We start from the raw sequence: 18,519 nt of genomic DNA, 5'->3' as shown, positions 1-18,519 counted from the left end.
CCGAGACAGCTGTCTGTGGATGGATACCTGGCCTTGGTATTTCCCTTGTCATATCTTTAAACTTGTCAAAAAGTTGGAAGTTGACTAAAAGGGCCACTTAATATGGTGGTTATGGTGGTCTCCTAAAAAGAGTCACCCCTTGGCTAGGCCCTTCCCGGAGGGATATCTGGCTGGTTTCTGTGTTGAGACTCCTAACAAAGGCTCCACTGACTTTTTTTGATTTGCATATTTCCCAGGGGGCAATGTACCTAGGATTTCACTGTCTTGAGCGCCCTCGCTGGCTGCCAGCAGTGTTTTCTCTGGCTGGTCTCCCCGAGATCAGTGATTGTTTTGTCTTAGAGGATGTGAGCTGAGAGATAGTTAAAGATAGAAGCAGGGATGCAGATGGGGAGGTGGGGCTATTCATGGGGATGTTAAAGTCTCCTAGGATGAGGGTTGGTAGTTCTGAGGACAAAGTGCGGCAGCCAGGCTGAGAAGTGGTCAAGGTACTGGGTGGGTGAGCCTGGGGGACGGTATATGATCGCTATTCTAAGTGAGGGGGGATGGAAGAGCCTGATGGTGTGGACCTCAAAAGATGGGAATGAGAGTGATGGAGCTGGGGGGATGACCTGGAAAGTGCATTGTGGGGACCGGAGTAAGCCAACTGCACCACCATTTCTGTTCTCAGGTCTTGGTGAATGGGAGAAGTATAGGCCGCCATGAGAAATGGCAGCAAGGGAAGCAGTGTTGGAGTAATCCAGGTTTTGGTGAGGGCCAACAGATTAAGGGAGTTGTGGAGAAAGTAGTTGTGAAGGTAAAGAAGCTTGTTACATGCAGACCGTGGATTCCAGAGTGCACAATTAAAAGAGGAGAGTGAGGGTGTACAACCAATGTTAATGAGGGGGGAGTTCTATGAGAGTTGGAGGGGGAAGTAAAGGTGGCATGGGGTGGACCAAGATTAGGAAAGATATCGCCTGAAAGAAGTAGCAGTAAGAGGAGAAAAAACAGATGATTTTTGGAGTTGTGACCTGGCTTATTCAGCAAGACCCTGGAACATGAAGGATGGAGATTATTCAGAAAGGTGAAAAAAGCCTGGGAGATGTGTATAGGAGACGGGAGGACAGAGGGACTGATGTGGATGAGGGGGACAGGGCGGTAAAAGTGGATGACGACAACACTTAGGAAGATAGAAATGGAAATAAAGGTCATGGTTGAAACAGAGGTTGTCAGAGAGTATGTTACCTGACTCCTGCCCTGACTAACTGCCATTGAAATAACTGCCCAGCACTTAGCAATGAGGGCACCTTGCAGAAGAGGGCAACCTCGTGCAGGACTCCACTCCGGTACTATGGAGGTAGTGACATACACTGCTTTAAACACTGTCCATGCTTGGAAATGTGTCCCTTCAAACGCTACACTGACTTACGCTGCAGGCAGCCCTAAAAAGGGCTTTTTGAGTTATTAAGAAGCCTACAATGTCCCTAGCAGCTGCTCGCTCTATCCCTACACTGATACAACATAGGCTTTGGACGCAATGTCCGCAAAATGGCAGCGGAAGGTCTTTTATAGACCCTATAGGCCCTGTTACACGCAGCGACATCACTAACGGGATATCGCTGCGGTCACGGAATTCGTGACGCACATCCGGCGTCGTTAGCGATGTTGTTGCGTGTGACACTTACCAGCGACTGCTAACGATCCGAAACACTGCAAACATCGTTGATTGTTGACACATCGTTCATTTCCCAAATATCGTTGCTGGTTTGGGACACAGGTTGTTCGTTGTTCTTGAGGCAGCACACATCGCTACGTGTGACACCCCAGGAATGATGCACAACAGTGTTCCTGCGTCCTCCAGCAACGAGGTGGGAGTGACGTTCATGCGCCTGTTCTCCGCCCCTCCGCTTCTATTGGTGGCCCACTGTGTGACTTCGCTGTGTCGCCGAACAAACCGCCCCCTTAAAAAAAGTTTGTTCGGTGGCCACAGCGACGTCGCTAGGAAGGTAAGTATATCTGACGGCTCCTAGCGATATTGTGCCCCATGGGGAGCGATTTGCCCGTGACGCACGAATGACGGGGCGGCTGCTAAAGCTAACGACATCGCTAGCGATGTCGCTGCGTGTAAAGCAGCCTTATGACGCTGAGCGGCCAGCCAATCACAGTAATGCCACAACTAAGATGGTTGTGGCATTACTGTGATTGGTTAAGAAGCCTAGCATTTTTATTGGCTGCAAATCAGGCACCAAAACGGCTGGGTGGGACAGTCGAATATAGCGAAGCGATTACACCATTACTCGCAATATAACGAATAGCCCAAATACCGTACTATTCTGCGAATAGCGAATAGTAACGAAGACATTCACTCATCACTAGTAATAACAAAAATACTTCTATCTGAGAAACTTTATGTGATATAAGAGCAAAACTATGCATATTTTTGGAATCAGCACATCAAACTCAATAAAACAGACATATTACCTTTGCTGAAGATTTTGTTGTGTTGACCAGTGTAATAAATTCTGACACACTGACCAACTCTGATAATAAAAACTGACACATAGACCAACTGTGATGATAAAAACTGGTACACTGACCAAGTCTGACAATAAAAACTGACACACTGACCAACTCTGATAATAAAAACTGGCACACTGGCCAACTCTGATGATAAAAACAGGCACACTCACCAATTTTCATGATAAAAACGGACACACTGACCAACTCTGATAATAAAAACTGGCACACTGACCAACTCTGATGATAAAAACAGGCACACTCACCAATTTTCTTGATAAAAACGGACACACTGACCAACTCTGATAATAAAAACTGGGATACTGACCAACTCTGATGATAAAAATGGGCACACTGACTAACTCTGATGACACCCTGAAATTCTGATGAAACTATGACTGTTTTTCTCATACTAGAAAAAAATGATGTGTAAATGAGCTCTTGTTCACACATGTTGGCTTATAATTTATACAGCAGTCTGTATGGAAACAGAATATTTGCTTATTCACCTGTGCAGGGTCGGCGTCAGCACCAGGCACACACAGGCAAATGCCGGAGCCCTGGACAGCTTGCGGGGCCCACTCACCGTCTTCACTCCTGCAGGCCCCAGGCTGGGTTTCAGCAACTGCAGTGCTTGGGCTGGCAGCCGCACTCAGGACCGCCGTCAGGGCATTTCAACCGTGACTCATGTAAGAGGACCCGCGAGCAGAAGCCAGGGGGGGCGTGGCCGCTGACAGCCCAAGCCCCTCCCCTTTAATACCTCAGCTCACCGATCCACAGGGGGCGGGGCCGCTATCAGGGCAATGAGGGGGCGTGGGTTGCTCATAGAGAGCTGCCCTCTCTCTTCCTGCTCTGCACCGATCTATGTGATTGGCAGAGCAGGACAGGAAATGTACTGACCAGAACGGAGGCTGAGAAGGTGAAGGACCTTGCCTGATCACATGACCGGTGAAGTGGCAGGTCCTGCTGTTCAGCTGCTGCAGCCTCTGTGCTTCTGCTAGTGACTTTTCTCCTGCTGTCCAATGATCAGGAACTGCAAGATGAGGTAATGTATAGTGTGTGTAACTGTACATGTAGTCTGTCTGTCTCTCTCATTCTCGGTTTCCCTGTCTCTGTCTTTCTCATTCCCTGTCTCTCTCTCATTCCCTGTCTGTCTCATTCTCTGTCTGTATGTCTCTCATTCCCTGCCTGTATGTCTCTCATTCCCTGTCTGTATGTCTCTCATTCCCTGTCTGTATGTCTCTCATTCCCTGTCTGTATGTCTCTCATTCCCTGTCTCTATGTCTCTCATTCACTATCTGTATGTCTCTCATTCACTGTCTGTATGTCTCTGTCTCATTCCCTGTCTGTATGTCTATCTTTGTCTCATTCCCTGTCTGTATGTCACTCCACTGATATCATATTACCTCACACATCAGCTTCTTACACTAAGAATGTCCTTTGTTGCTTATAGCAACCAATCACAGCTCCTATTAATGACCTGTAGCTCCCAGCTCCATTAACTTTAATGTAAGGAGGTTTTTTGACAAATAACTCTAAAGCGCGGGGTTAAATTTTCCCTGCTCTATTTTGCTATTCGATGTAGGTTTGCTTTTTTGGACTTTGCTCAGTAGACCTGAGGTTGACCTGGGACACTGGTCTGTGATACAGGAGAAAAGCAGGTTCAGCCAAAGTAAACTGAAGAGCAGCAGGCAGAATCAGGCCACTGGACTGGTGTGGCTGAAATGGGAGAGTAGAACTTATTTATCTGTTATTTTATTAGCATTTCTGCCGGTCGTCAATTTTTAAGTAACTTGCACAACACTTTTAACATATCATCCACATTTGAAGGAACATTGCTAGTTTCTCAATTGCTCCACTCAAGAGCTGCAAAGGCTAAAGGCCCCGTCACACTAAGCAGCATCGCTAGCAACATCGCTGCTAACGAACAACTTTTGTGACGTAACAGCGATGTTGCTTAGTGTGACATCCAGCAACAACCTGGCCCCTGCTGTGAGGTCTTTGGTTGTTGCTGAATGTCCTGGGCCATTTTTTAGTTGTTGCTCTCCCGCTGTGAAGCACAGATCGCTGTGTGTGACAGCGAGACAGCAACAACTAAATGTGCAGGCAGCAGGAGCCGGCTTCTGCGGACACTGGTAACCATGGTAAACATCGGGTAACCAAGAAGCCCTGTCCTTGGTTACCCGATATTTACCTTCGTTACCAGCCTCCTCCGCTCTCACTGTCAGTGCCGGCTCCTGCTCATTGCACGTGTAGCTGCAGCACACATCGGGTAATTAACCCCATGTGTACTGTAGCTAGGAGAGCAGGGAGACAGCGCTAAGCGGTGTGCGCTGCTCCCTGCTCTGTGCACATGTAGCTGCAGCACACATCAGGTAATTAACCCGATGTGTACTGTAGCTAGGAGAGCAGGGAGCCAGCGCTAAGCATTGTGCGCTGCTCCCTGCTCTGTGCACATGTAGCTGCAGCACACATCGGGTAATTAACCCGATGTGTGCTGTAACTAGGAGAGCAGGGAGCCAGCGCTAAGCGGTGTGCACTGCTCCCTGCTCTGTGCACATGTAGCTGCAGCACACATCGGGTAATTAACCCGATGTGTGCTGTAACTAGGAGAGCAGGGAGCCAGCGCTAAGCGGTGTGCGCTGCTCCCTGCTCGTGTAGCTGTGTGCGCTGGTAACCAAGGTAAATATCGGGTTTGTTACCCGATATTTACCTTAGTTACCAAGCGCAGCATCTTCCACGCGGCGCTGCTGGCTGGGGGCTGGTCACTGGTTGCTGGTGAGCTCACCAGCAACCCGTGTAGCGATGCTCCAGCGATCCCTGCCAGGTCAGGTTGCTGGTGGGATCGCTGGAGCGTCGCAGTGCGACATCTCACCAGCAACCTCCTAGCAACTTACCAGCGATCCCTATCAGGTTGGATCGTTGTTGGGATCGCTGGTAAGTTGTTTAGTGTGACTGGGCCTTTAGAGTGAGTAATAGTAAAGCTACATTTATATGTAATGGCTGAGTTGCATTTTTTTTTTTGCTGTGATTTTTGGAAAATCGCCGCAAAATCACTACTTTTTCACTGTAACTATGGAAAAGAAACTCACCATGCTCACATATTATGAATCCCAGCCTAAAGCCTCATTCACACATCATTTTTTTATCATATACAAGAAAAACAGACAAAGTGTCATCAGTGATTTTCATCAGAACTTGTTCCACTTTTCATCAGTTTTCCTTGTACGTGGAAAAACAAAGTATTTCTACTTTCTTATATCTATTAGTCCTTGAATATCAGACGACACTCGGATGATATCCAAGTGCTGTAAGATTTTATCAATGACCCATAGACTTGCATTGGGGATTTTGATCCTACACGTGAATCAACAACTGATATATCTCTGCGATTTTGATCAGAATTTGATCAGCGTGTGATCCAATTTTCTAGATGTTAACAAGATAGAAAAAATAATTCTCCATTGTCAGTCTTAGAAAATAGGACTATATTCAGAAGTCATCAGAGTGTGGTCCAATACTCTTCATGGATCCATTCACATGCATGGCCGAGTGTAATCTGATTTATGAAGGCAACTTGGACGTGCTGCGATTTTTTTCTTTGTAGAGACTAGGTCCAGGGAAAAAAAATCAGACTTGTGCACGGCTTCATTGAATAACTTTGGTCCAAGTGTGCTCCAATGTTTTGTTTGGATCACACTCGGATTAAAAATACGGTTTTCTGTCCCTTGGCTTATAGGCATAAGTAATATCCACGAAAAACATGTACAGTATATGCAAAAACTGACGGGTGAATGAGCCCTACGAAGTGGAAAAAATGCTAAGAAACTGTGCTGACTCCATTGACTTTTCAGTTAAATATGTTTCACAGTAGGTTAAAAAAAAATTCCAAAAGAAATGTGAAAATGGGAGACAATAGTGAACAATAGTGGACACACCTTGAAACTTAAAAAGCAGACAGGGCATTTGAGCATCTAAGAATCTCTTTTTAATTTATAATTACAGTTATATTCTATTTTCTGTCATTAATAAATTGCTTCTATGAGAGCAGTGTGACTTGTAAAAAGGTCGTTGTGGATAGGGAGGAAAGTATGACGGGAAAAAGGGAATTTTGTTTACTTACCGTAAATTCCTTTTCTTCTAGCTCCTATTGGGAGACCCAGACAATTGGGTGTATAGCTTCTGCCTCCGGAGGCCACACAAAGTATTACACTTTAAAAAGTGTAACCCCTCCCCTCTGCCTATACACCCTCCCGTGGACCACGGGCTCCTCAGTTTTGGTGCAAAAGCAGGAAGGAGAAAACTTATAAATTGGTTTAGGGTAAATTCAATCCGAATGATGTTCGGAGAACTGAAGACCATGAACCAAAAGAACAATTCAACATGAACAACATGTGTACACAAAAGAACAACTAGCCCGAAGGGCACAGGGGCGGGTGCTGGGTCTCCCAATAGGAGCTAGAAGAAAAGGAATTTACGGTAAGTAAACAAAATTCCCTTTTTCTTTGTCGCTCCATTGGGAGACCCAGACAATTGGGACGTCCAAGAGCAGTCCCTGGGTGGGTAAAAGAATACCTCGATAAAAAGTGCCGAAAACGGCCCCCTCTTAGAGGTGGGCAACCGCCGCCTGAAGGACTCGCCTACCTAGACTGGCGTCTGCCGAAGCATAGGTATGCATTTGATAGTGTTTCGTGAAAGTGTGCAGACTAGACCACGTAGCTGCCTGACACACCTGCTGAGCCGTAGCCCGGTGCTGCAATGCCCAGGACGCACCCACGGCTCTGGTAGAATGGGCTTTCAGCCCTGAAGGGAGCGGAAGCCCGGAAGAACGGTAGGCCTCTAGAATCGGTTCCTTGATCCACCGAGCCAAGGTTGACTTGGTGGCCTGAGAGCCCTTACGCTGGCCAGCGACAAGGACAAAGAGCGCATCTGAACGGTGCAGGGGCGCCGTGCGAGACACGTAGAACCGGAGTGCTCTCACTAGATCCAAAGAGTGCAAATCCTTTTCACACTGGTGAATTGGATTAGGGCAAAAGGAAGGCAAGGAGATATCCTGATTGAGATGAAAAGGGGATACCACCTTAGGGAGAAATTCCGGGACAGGACGCAGAACCACCTTATCCTGGTGAAAAACCAGGAAGGGGGCATTGCATGACAGCGCTGCGAGCTCAGACACTCTCCGAAGTAGAAAAATTGTATCTTCAGCTCACCTGCCGCCCGGACTGCTCAGCCTTGCGGGTGCCTGGGATCCTTCGGTCTATCCCAACCGGTAATCAGCACGTAAAGAAAAGGAGGACGATCCGGCACAACTTCTCCTTGTATTAAAACATCCAAGACTTTATTAAGACATGGTTAAAAACATCGTGGAGACCAAAAACCCACTTAGATGGTAAAAGTAAAGGTCATGATGGCTTAACGCGTTTCGGACTATTATTAAAAACAAAAAAAGTCCTTAATCATAAGTTTCTCATGAACACTGCAAAGCTACTGAAATAGTCTAGTCTATTGAGTGGAGAGGAAAGAGGAGGAGGAGTATGTTAATTACAACCAAGGAGACAGGTGAAGTCCATCTATGAGGCCACGGGCGCGTCTTTCGCCCCAGCCTTTGCAGCCATGTGGGCTCTCCAAGCAATCTCGGCTTGTCTGACTGAGATTAATGCTGTCACACGGAATTCTGCTCCGCATGTTTCGTCTTTGACCTCTCAGGCATCAGCCTTTTCGTCCTACGCCATGAACGCCGTCCTGGACTCCACTAGCCGTACGGCTGTAGCATCTGCTAACTCCGTGGCAGTCCGCAAGGCCATGTGGCTGCGCGAATGGAAAGCAGACTCGGCTTCCAAGAGGTTCTTAACTGGTTTGCCTTTTTCTGGTGACCGTTTGTTTGGCGAACGATTGGATGAGATTATTAAGGAATCCAAGGGAAAGGACTCCTCCTTACCCCAGTCCAAACCTAAGAGACCTCAGCAGAGAAAAATCCAATCGAGGTTTCGGTCCTTTCGTCCCTCCGCCAAGCCCCAATCCTCTTCGTCCAACAGGCCGGAGAAAGGCCAGAGGAACTCCTATGCGTGGCGGTCCAAGTCACGCCCCCAAAAGGCCGCAGGAGGCACTGCCTCCAAGACGGCCTCCTCATGACTCTCGGCCTCCCCTAGCCGCATCCTCGGTCAGTGGCAGGCTCTCCCGCTTTGGCGACGCCTGGTGGCCACATGTTCAAGACTGATGGGTGAGAGACATTCTGTCTCATGGTTACAGGATAGAGTTCAGCTCTCGTCCTACGGTTCGTTTCTTCAGAAGCTCTCCGCCCCCCGCTCAGGCCGACGCACTTTTTCAGGCAGTGGACGCTCTAAAGATAGGAGTTGTGATTCCCGTTCCCCTTCAGGAACGTGGTCGCGGATTTTACTCCAACTTGTTCGTGGTGCCAAAAAAGGACGGGTCATTCCGTCCCGTTCTGGACCTCAAGCTACTCAACAGACATGTGAGAACCAGACGGTTTCGGATGGAATCTCTCTGCTCGGTCATCGCCTCGATGTCAGAAGGAGACTTCCTAGCATCGATCGATATCAAGGATGCTTATCTCCATGTACCGATCGCACCCGAACATCAACGTTTCCTGCGTTTCGCCATCGGGGACGAACACCTTCAGTTCGTGGCATTGCCTTTCGGCCTGGCGACAGCCCCACGGGTTTTCACCAAAGTCATGGCATCCGTCCTGGCGGTCCTGCACTCTCAGGGCCACTCGGTGATCCCCTACTTGGACGATCTCCTAGTCAGGGCCCCTTCTCGGGTGGCATGTCAACAAAGCCTTACCGTCGCTCTGGCGACTCTCCAGCAGTTCGGGTGGATCATCAACTTCCCGAAATCCAAGTTGACACCGACCAAATCACTGACTTACCTCGGGATGGAGTTTCATACCCAGGAAGCGTTAGTCAAGCTACCGAGTGACAAACAGCTTTCTCTGCAGGCAGGGGTGCAATCACTTCTTCGGAGTCAGTCACACCCCTTAAGGCGCCTCATGCACTTCCTGGGGAAGATGGTGGCAGCTATAGAGGCAGTGCTGTTCGCGCAATTCCATCTACGGCCACTCCAATGGGACATTCTCCGCAAATGGGACAAGAGTGCGGCTTCCCTCGACAAGAACGTCTCTCTTTCCCTTGCAACCAAAACATCACTTCAGTGGTGGCTCCTACCCACATCTCTGTCGCGGGGAAAATCCTTCCTACCCCCAACCTGGGCTGTGGTCACCACGGACGCGAGCCTGTCAGGTTGGGGAGCGGTTTTTCTCCACCACAGGGCTCAAGGAACCTGGACTCCAATAGAATCGTCCCTTCAGATCAATATCCTGGAGATAAGGGCAGTATATCTAGCCCTATTGGCTTTCCATCGGTGGCTGGAGGGCAGGCAGATCCGTATCCAGTCGGACAACGCCACTGCCGTCGCCTACATCAACCACCAAGGCGGCACTCGCAGTCGTCAAGCCTTCCAGGAAGTCCGACGGATTCTGCAGTGGGTGGAAGCCACAGGCTCCACCATTTCCGCAGTTCACATCCCGGGCGTAGAAAACTGGGAAGCAGATTTTTTCAGTCGTCAGGGCATGGACGCGGGGGAATGGTCTCTGCACCCGGACGTGTTTCGAGAGATCTGTCGCCGCTGGGGAACGCCGGACGTCGATCTCATGGCGTCACCCCCTCCCTTCCCCACCCCCCCCCCCCCCATTTCCTTCCCCCTCCCCTCCCCCATCCCCCCTTTTCTCCCTTACATGGGTTCTCCCCTTGATAATATATGGGGATTAGGATTTTTCTGTTTGGGACTGTGTCTGTGCATACATATATATACATATATATATCCCTATTAATCATCTACACACATTTCTCTATTAAGGAACACCTCTTTTATCTTTGATATTATTTACCTATGCGGAAAAAAGATATACAAAATATCATATTGGGTTTTTTTTTCTATATTCAACAGATTGATAAAATAAATAGAAACAGGGTTTTTCATTTACCTTTAATATATGGACATATTTAAGTATGACTAATATCTTATGGTTTTTATGCTTATGTATTTTCTGAGAAGGTGTTTGTACATATATATATATTTACATATATATATATCTCTATTAAATCGTCCATGCACATTTTTCCATTAAGGTGCAGCATCTTTTATCTCTAATATTATCCACCTATACGAAAAATATATAAAATATCATAGTGAAATATATTTTTTTCTATACTTATTGGATTTATGAAATAAACAGCAAAGAGGTTTTTTGTTTACCTTTTAATATACAGACATACTTATATGTGCCTAATATTGAACGGATTTCTATTGTGGGTTGATCACATACATATGGATGCACATTCACGAATTCCTTAAAACAGATGAATTTTTATATCTGGGAGTATTATGGCATATTGGACCGACTAACCGGAGACAAGCTTGATTCCATCTTCATGTTTATTATTTATATATTTTTATTTTTATTATGTATGACTAAATTCTATTTATCAATCTTATGAATGGAATCAAGGGAGGGTATTATAGGTTCGGATACTCACCTGTCTCCTTGGTTGTAATTAACATACTCCTCCTCCTCTTTCCTCTCCACTCAATAGACTAGACTATTTCAGTAGCTTTGCAGTGTTCATGAGACACTTATGATTAAGGACTTTTTTTGTTTTTAATAATAGTCCGAAACGCGTTAAGCCATCATGACCTTTACTTTTACCATCTAAGTGGGTTTTTGGTCTCCACGATCTTTTTAACCATGTCTTAATAAAGTCTTGGATGTTTTAATACAAGGAGAAGTTGTGCCGGATCGTCCTCCTTTTCTTTACGTACTCTCCGAAGTGATGTGACTGCCACTAGGAAGGCCACCTTCTGCGAAAGACGTGAGAGAGAGACATCCCTCAGCGGCTCGAAAGGTGGTTTTTGAAGAGCCGACAGAACCCTGTTAAGATCCCAGGGTTCCAGCGGACGTTTGTAAGGTGAGACCATGTGGCAAACCCCCTGCAGGAACGTGCGGACCTGCGGAAGCCTGGCTAGACGCTTTTGAAAAAACACGGAGAGCGCCGATACTTGGCCCTTGAGAGAGCCGAGGGACAAACCCTTGTCCATTCCAGATTGAAGGAATGAAAGAAAAGTGGGTAAGGCAAACGGCCATGGAGGAAAACCGTTAACAGCGCACCATGATTGGAAGATTTGCCAAGACCTGTAATAGATCTTGGCGGACGTTGGTTCCTGGCTTGTCTCATGGTGGCAATGACATCCTGAGATAACCCTGAAGACGCTAGGAGCCAGGACTCAATGGCCACAGAGTCAGGTTGAGGGCCACAGAATTCAGATGGAAAAATGGGCCTTGTGACAGCAAGTCTGGGCGGTCTGGAAGTGCCCACGGTTGACCCACCGTGAGATGCCACAGATCCGGATACCACGACCGCCTCGGCCAGTCTGGAGCGACGAGAATGGCGCGACGGCAGTCGGACCTGATCTTGCGTAGTACTCTGGGCAGCATCGCCAGAGGGGGAAACACATAAGGCAGTCGAAACTGCGACCAATCCTGGACTAACGCGTCCGCCGCCAGAGCTCTGTGATCCTGAGACCGTGCCATGAAGGCCGGGACCTTGTTGTTGTGCCGTGACGCCATGAGATCGACGTCCGGCGTTCCCCAGCGGCGACAGATCTCTCGAAACACGTCCGGGTGCAGAGACCATTCCCCCGCGTCCATGCCCTGACGACTGAGAAAATCTGCTTCCCAGTTTTCTACGCCCGGGATGTGAACTGCGGAGATGGTGGAGCCTGTGGCTTCCACCCACTGCAGAATCCGTCGGACTTCCTGGAAGGCTTGACGACTGCGAGTGCCGCCTTGGTGGTTGATGTAGGCGACGGCAGTGGCGTTGTCCGACTGGATACGGATCTGCCTGCCCTCCAGCCACCGATGGAAAGCCAATAGGGCTAGATATACTGCCCTTATCTCCAGGATATTGATCTGAAGGGACGATTCTATCGGAGTCCAGGTTCCTTGAGCCCTGTGGTGGAGAAAAACCGCTCCCCAACCTGACAGGCTCGCGTCCGTGGTGACCACAGCCCAGGTTGGGGGTAGGAAGGATTTTCCCCGCGACAGAGATGTGGGTAGGAGCCACCACTGAAGTGATGTTTTGGTTGCAAGGGAAAGAGAGACGTTCTTGTCGAGGGAAGCCGCACTCTTGTCCCATTTGCGGAGAATGTCCCATTGGAGTGGCCGTAGATGGAATTGCGCGAACGGCACTGCCTCTATAGCTGCCACCATCTTCCCCAGGAAGTGCATGAGGCGCCTTAAGGGGTGTGACTGACTCCGAAGAAGTGATTGCACCCCTGCCTGCAGAGAAAGCTGTTTGTCGCTCGGTAGCTTGACTAACGCTTGCTGGGTATGAAACTCCATCCCGAGGTAAGTCAGTGATTGGGTCGGTGTCAACTTGGATTTCGGGAAGTTGATAATCCAGCCGAACTGCTGGAGAGTCGCCAGAGCGACGGTAAGGCTTTGTTGACACGCCACCCGAGAAGGGGCCCTGACTAGGAGATCGTCCAAGTAGGGGATCACCGAGTGGCCCTGAGAGTGCAGGACCGCCACGACGGATGCCATGACTTTGGTGAAAACCCGTGGGGCTGTCGCCAGGCCGAAAGGCAATGCCACGAACTGAAGGTGTTCGTCCCCGATGGCGAAAAGCAGGAAACGTTGATGTTCGGGTGCGATCGGTACATGGAGATAAGCATCCTTGATATCGATCGATGATAGGAAGTCTGCTTGTGACATCGAGGCGATGACCGAGCGGAGAGATTCCATCCGAAACCGTCTGGTTCTCACATGTCTGTTGAGTAGCTTGAGGTCCAGAACGGGACGGAATGACCCGGCCTTTTTTGGCACCACGAACAAGTTGGAGTAAAATCCGCGACCACATTCCTGAAGGGGAACGGGAATCACAACTCCTATCTTTAGAGCGTCCACTGCCTGAAAAAGTGCGTCGGCCTGAGCGGGGGGCGGAGAGGTTCTGAAGAAACGAACCGTAGGACGAGAGCTGAACTCTATCCTGTAACCATGAGACAGAATGTCTCTCACCCATCAGTCTTGAACATGTGGCCACCAGGCGTCGCCAAAGCGGGAGAGCCTGCCACTGACCGAGGATGCGGCTAGGGGAGGCCGAGAGTCATGAGGAGGCCGTCTTGGAGGCAGTGCCTCCTGCGGCCTTTTGGGGGCGTGACTTGGACCGCCACGCATAGGAGTTCCTCTGGCCTTTCTCCGGCCTGTTGGACGAAGAGGATTGGGGCTTGGCGGAGGGACGAAAGGACCGAAACCTCGATTGGATTTTTCTCTGCTGAGGTCTCTTAGGTTTGGACTGGGGTAAGGAGGAGTCCTTTCCCTTGGATTCCTTAATAATCTCATCCAATCGTTCGCCAAACAAACGGTCGCCAGAAAAAGGCAAACCAGTTAAGAACCTCTTGGAAGCCGAGTCTGCTTTCCATTCGCGCAGCCACATGGCCTTGCGGACTGCCACGGAGTTAGCAGATGCTACAGCCGTACGGCTAGTGGAGTCCAGGACGGCGTTCATGGCGTAGGACGAAAAGGCTGATGCCTGAGAGGTCAAAGACGAAACATGCGGAGCAGAATTCCGTGTGACAGCATTAATCTCAGTCAGACAAGCCGAGATTGCTTGGAGAGCCCACATGGCTGCAAAGGCAGGGGCGAAAGACGCGCCCGTGGCCTCATAGATGGACTTCACCAAGAGCTCTATCTGTCTGTCAGTGGCATCCTTCAGGGATGAGCCATCTGCAACAGACACAACGGACCTAGCAGCCAATCTGGAGACTGGAGGATCCACCTTGGGAGAGTGAGCCCAACCCTTAACGACTTCAGATGGAAAGGGGTAACGCGTGTCAGTGTGACGTTTAGCAAAGCGCTTCTCTGGGACCGCTGTGCGCTTCTGGACAGCATCCCTGAAGTTAGAGTGATCAAAAAACGTATTGCGCGTACGTTTGGGGAACCGAAACTGGTGTTTCTCCTGCTGAGACGCCGACTCCTCTACAGGAGGAGGCGGAGGTGAGAGATCCAACACCTGGTTGATGGACGAGATAAGATCATCTACTAAGGCGTCCCCCTCAGGTGTATCAAGGTTAAGGGCGAAGTCAGGGTCAGAGCCCTGAGCTCCCACATCCGCCTCGTCTTCCTGAGAGTCCTCAAGCTGGGATCCCGAGCAGCGTGAGGAAGTCGGGGAAGAGTCCCAGCGAGACCGCTTAGCCGGTCTGGGACTGCGGTCCGGGCAGGAGTCCTCCGCCTGAGACCTAGGGGCCAACCTGGGAGCGCGCTGCAGCGCGGACCGAGAGGGGCCTGGAGGAGACAAGCTAACAGGGGCCGGGGCCTGTGGAAGGTCCGGTCTGGACTGCAATGCCTCAAGGAGTTTAGAAGACCATTTGTCCATAGACATGGCAATGGATTGGGAAAGTGACTGAGAGAGTTTCTCAGCAAAAGAGGCCAACACCGGTGACTCTGTCCCTGCAGCCTGCTCAGGGGGAGCAGGGGGGTCTACATGAGCCGAGGGGCCCACCAGTTCCCGAGGCTCCGGCTGAGAAAGCAAGGCAGGAGTCGAGCATTGCTCACAGTGAGGGTAGGTGGAACCCGCAGGTAACATAGCCCCACAAGAGGTACAGGCCGCGAAAAAAACCTGTGCCTTAGTAGCTTTGCTCCTTGTGGGCGACATGCTGTTGTCTCCTAGGAGAGTGACCACTGAGGGTATATGGGAAAAAGGGTATACAGCCTGACCGAACAGATATATATATCTATTATATATATATATATATATGTATCTATTCCGGCACCCTAGAGGGACCAGCACCGGGTGACCGGTGTGGCTTACCGACCGCTAACGAGCGGAGTGTGTCCTCCAGATTCCCTGTCGTGGATCCCCCGGAGCTGCAGAGCTGCTTCACTGAGAAGCATCCACCGGCAGAATGCCAGAAAATGGCCGCCGGAGCTCTCAGGGGAGGAGGGGGCCGAGGGCGGCGCCAGCAAAGAGCGGGAATCTGGGGCCCCCACAGTGGTCAGTGAGGGGGGAGGAAGACATGCAGGATGCTCCAGCCCTCACATCCGACGTCATGTCGGTAATCCCGCCCTTACCCCTGACAGGCAGGCCCGGGGGCGGGATTTTCGCAACTAGGCCGCGGTGAAGCCGGGGACTAAATTTGAGGCCGCGCCCGACAAGCAGGCACGGTCGGCGCGGAAGTCCACCGGCCTCCTCAATTTCACAACTACCGCGGCTTCCGGGAAGAAGGTGCGCTCCCTGCACAGTCCCCTATGGGGACACAGAGTACCTTTAAGTTGCAGGGCCCGGTCCCTGAGGTTGAAGAGCCTCCGGTCCGGCAGGTTCCACCAGGGGCTGCGGATGGAGCACGGTCCCAGCAAATGGATGACCGCTCTGGATCCCACTTCTCCCAGAGCCGCATAAGGGATGCAATGGGTACCTCAACCTTAACAACACCGCCGACATAGTGGGGTGAGAAGGGAACATGCCGGGGGCCCCGTGGGGGCCCTCTTTTCTTCCAACCGACATAACTAATGCATGAGTGGATGTGTGCCTCCTTCCACACAAAGCATAAAACTGAGGAGCCCGTGGTCCACGGGAGGGTGTATAGGCAGAGGGGAGGGGTTACACTTTTTAAAGTGTAATACTTTGTGTGGCCTCCGGAGGCAGAAGCTATACACCCAATTGTCTGGGTCTCCCAATGGAGCGACAAAGAAAGAAGGCTTGCTTTTTGAGTGTTATTTTATATTGCAATTGCATGCCATTCAAATGAAAAGAAGGACAAGCAGATTGTTTTTCCATTTTTGAAGACACAAACCTCAACTTATATACTCTTTTGGCTTATTCACATGTCAGTGTTTGGTCAGTATTTTGCATCAGTGGAAGAGTCACTAAGCCGTATTACTCAGACTGGGATCGCAACGCAATGCTCGGACTGGCCAACAGATCTCTTGACCTGAGCATGTATTTCTATGCAATGGTCACACTCAGGTTGGGGGAGCCAATAGCCAGTCAGAGGATTGTGTTGTGATCCTTGTCGGAGTTATACGGCCATGTCACTGTTCCCTTTGTGTGTCATAATCAGGATAGGAATTTACTGAGAAAAAATGTATTTGAAAGATTGACAACTGTTCTGTGTTTTGAAGACACTCAAGGTTTTGGCAACAAATACTGATGAAATACTGATCAATTATACTGACATGTGAATAAAGACATAAGAGTGTTTCATGTACACAAAAAAATGGTATGTGTGTCATCGGTGTTTAGTCAGTGTCCTTTTTTGCCATCAGTGTGTTTATCGGGGTTTTTTCACGTATGGATAAATAAATTAATATGTTACAAAGCTTTTCCTATTCTTTTCAATGTTAAATAAGGTCAGCACATAGACAGTACACTGATGCCATCCATGTGGTTCCGTGATTTTCATGGACCCATAGACTTGTATTGGCCCTTTTTATATTGCCATAGTTTTTGCATGAACACACAGTCCGTAAAAAACATGGATACTTGTAACAGCCAATAGATTATAATGGGTATGTGTTCTATCTGTGAAAACCATGGGTGAAACACGGACATCTGAATGAGATCAAAAACTATGTTGAAAGGGAACATGTCACGTCCAGAAATGATATTTACCAGAAGATATAAGGATAATATTGTGTATCTGATTAGAGGGAGAAAAATACATTTTATTCTCCCAAAAGCCACTTGATTTTAGCCACCTGGGTGGTCTAAGAGGCTGAAATAGTAACAACTCGCTATACATTGAGCCCTCTGTAATCATTTTGCGGCAGATTGATTGTAATACCTTCCTGCATTGCCATATGAGTGGAAGAATAATGAAGCATAATAATAGGGACCAGCTACAGAGAAAATAAAATGTAATTTTCTCCTTGTAGCTACTTCTTGTAAGACAGCTACACAGGATTTAAAATGCTATTTACCTGTAGATATCCTTTATTTCTGCAAGCAAATAGCATTTTTGGACGTGGCACGCTCACTTTAAAGATAATCTGTCAGCAGGTTTTTGTGATATAATCTGAGGTCAGCATACAGTAGAGGCTAAGGGTACCTTCACACTTTAGCGATGCAGCAGCGATCCGACCAGCGATCTGACCTGGTAAGGATCGCTGCTGCATCGCTAGATGGTCGCTGGTGAGCTGTCAAACAGGCAGATCTCACCAGCGACCAGTGACCAGCCCCCAGCCAGCAGCGACGTGCAAGCGACGCTGCGCTTGCACGGAGCCGGCGTCTGGAAGCTGCGGACACTGGTAACTAAGGTAAACATCGGGTATGGTTACCCGATGTTTACCTTAGTTACCAGCTCATACCGCTTAGCTTGGCGTGTGCAGGGAGCAGGAGCCGGCACTGGCAGCATGAGAGCTGCGGAGGCTGGTAACGAAGGTAAATATCGGGTAACCACCTTGGTTACCCGATGTTTACCTTGGTTACAGCTTACCGCAGGCTGTCAGACGCCGGCTCCTGCTCCCTGCACATTCAGGATTGTTGCTCTCTCGCTGTCACACACAGCGATGTGTGCTTAACAGCGGGAGAGCAACAATAAAAAAACGAACCAGCACTGTGTGTAACGAGCAGCGATCTCACAGCAGGGGCCAGATCGCTGCTCAGTGTCACACACAGCGAGATCGCTAATGAGGTCACAAAAAACGTGACTCAGCAGCGATCTCAGTAGCGATCTCGCTGTGTGTTAAGTACCCCTAATACACTGATTTCAGGGATGTGTCACTTGTTAAGGCCCCGTCACACTAAGCAACATCGCTAGCAACATCGCTGCTAACGAACAACTTTTGTGACGTTGCTAGCGATGTTGCTGTGTGTGACATCCAGCAACAACCTGGCCCCTGCTGTGAGGTCGTTGGTTGTTGCTGAATGTCCTGGGCCATTTTTTAGTTGTTGCTGTCCTGCTGTGAAGCACAGATCGCTGTGTGTGACAGCGAGACAGCAACAACTAAATGTG

At 49.2% G+C, this 18,519-nt stretch overlaps 1 protein-coding gene across 1 annotated transcript in view; it reads right to left on the bottom strand.

Annotated features, from left to right (window-relative positions):
* LOC142296283 (dihydroxyacetone phosphate acyltransferase-like) overlaps positions 1–18,519 on the bottom strand; it is a 318,344-nt gene that overhangs the window by 109,548 nt on the left and 190,277 nt on the right.

This window comes from Anomaloglossus baeobatrachus, chromosome 3 (genome assembly GCF_048569485.1).
Source record: "Anomaloglossus baeobatrachus isolate aAnoBae1 chromosome 3, aAnoBae1.hap1, whole genome shotgun sequence".
In the NCBI taxonomy this organism is placed as follows: domain Eukaryota; kingdom Metazoa; phylum Chordata; class Amphibia; order Anura; family Aromobatidae; genus Anomaloglossus; species Anomaloglossus baeobatrachus.
The sequence above is the reverse complement of the archived record's forward strand: the minus strand, read 5'-3'. Positions and strand labels throughout refer to the sequence as shown.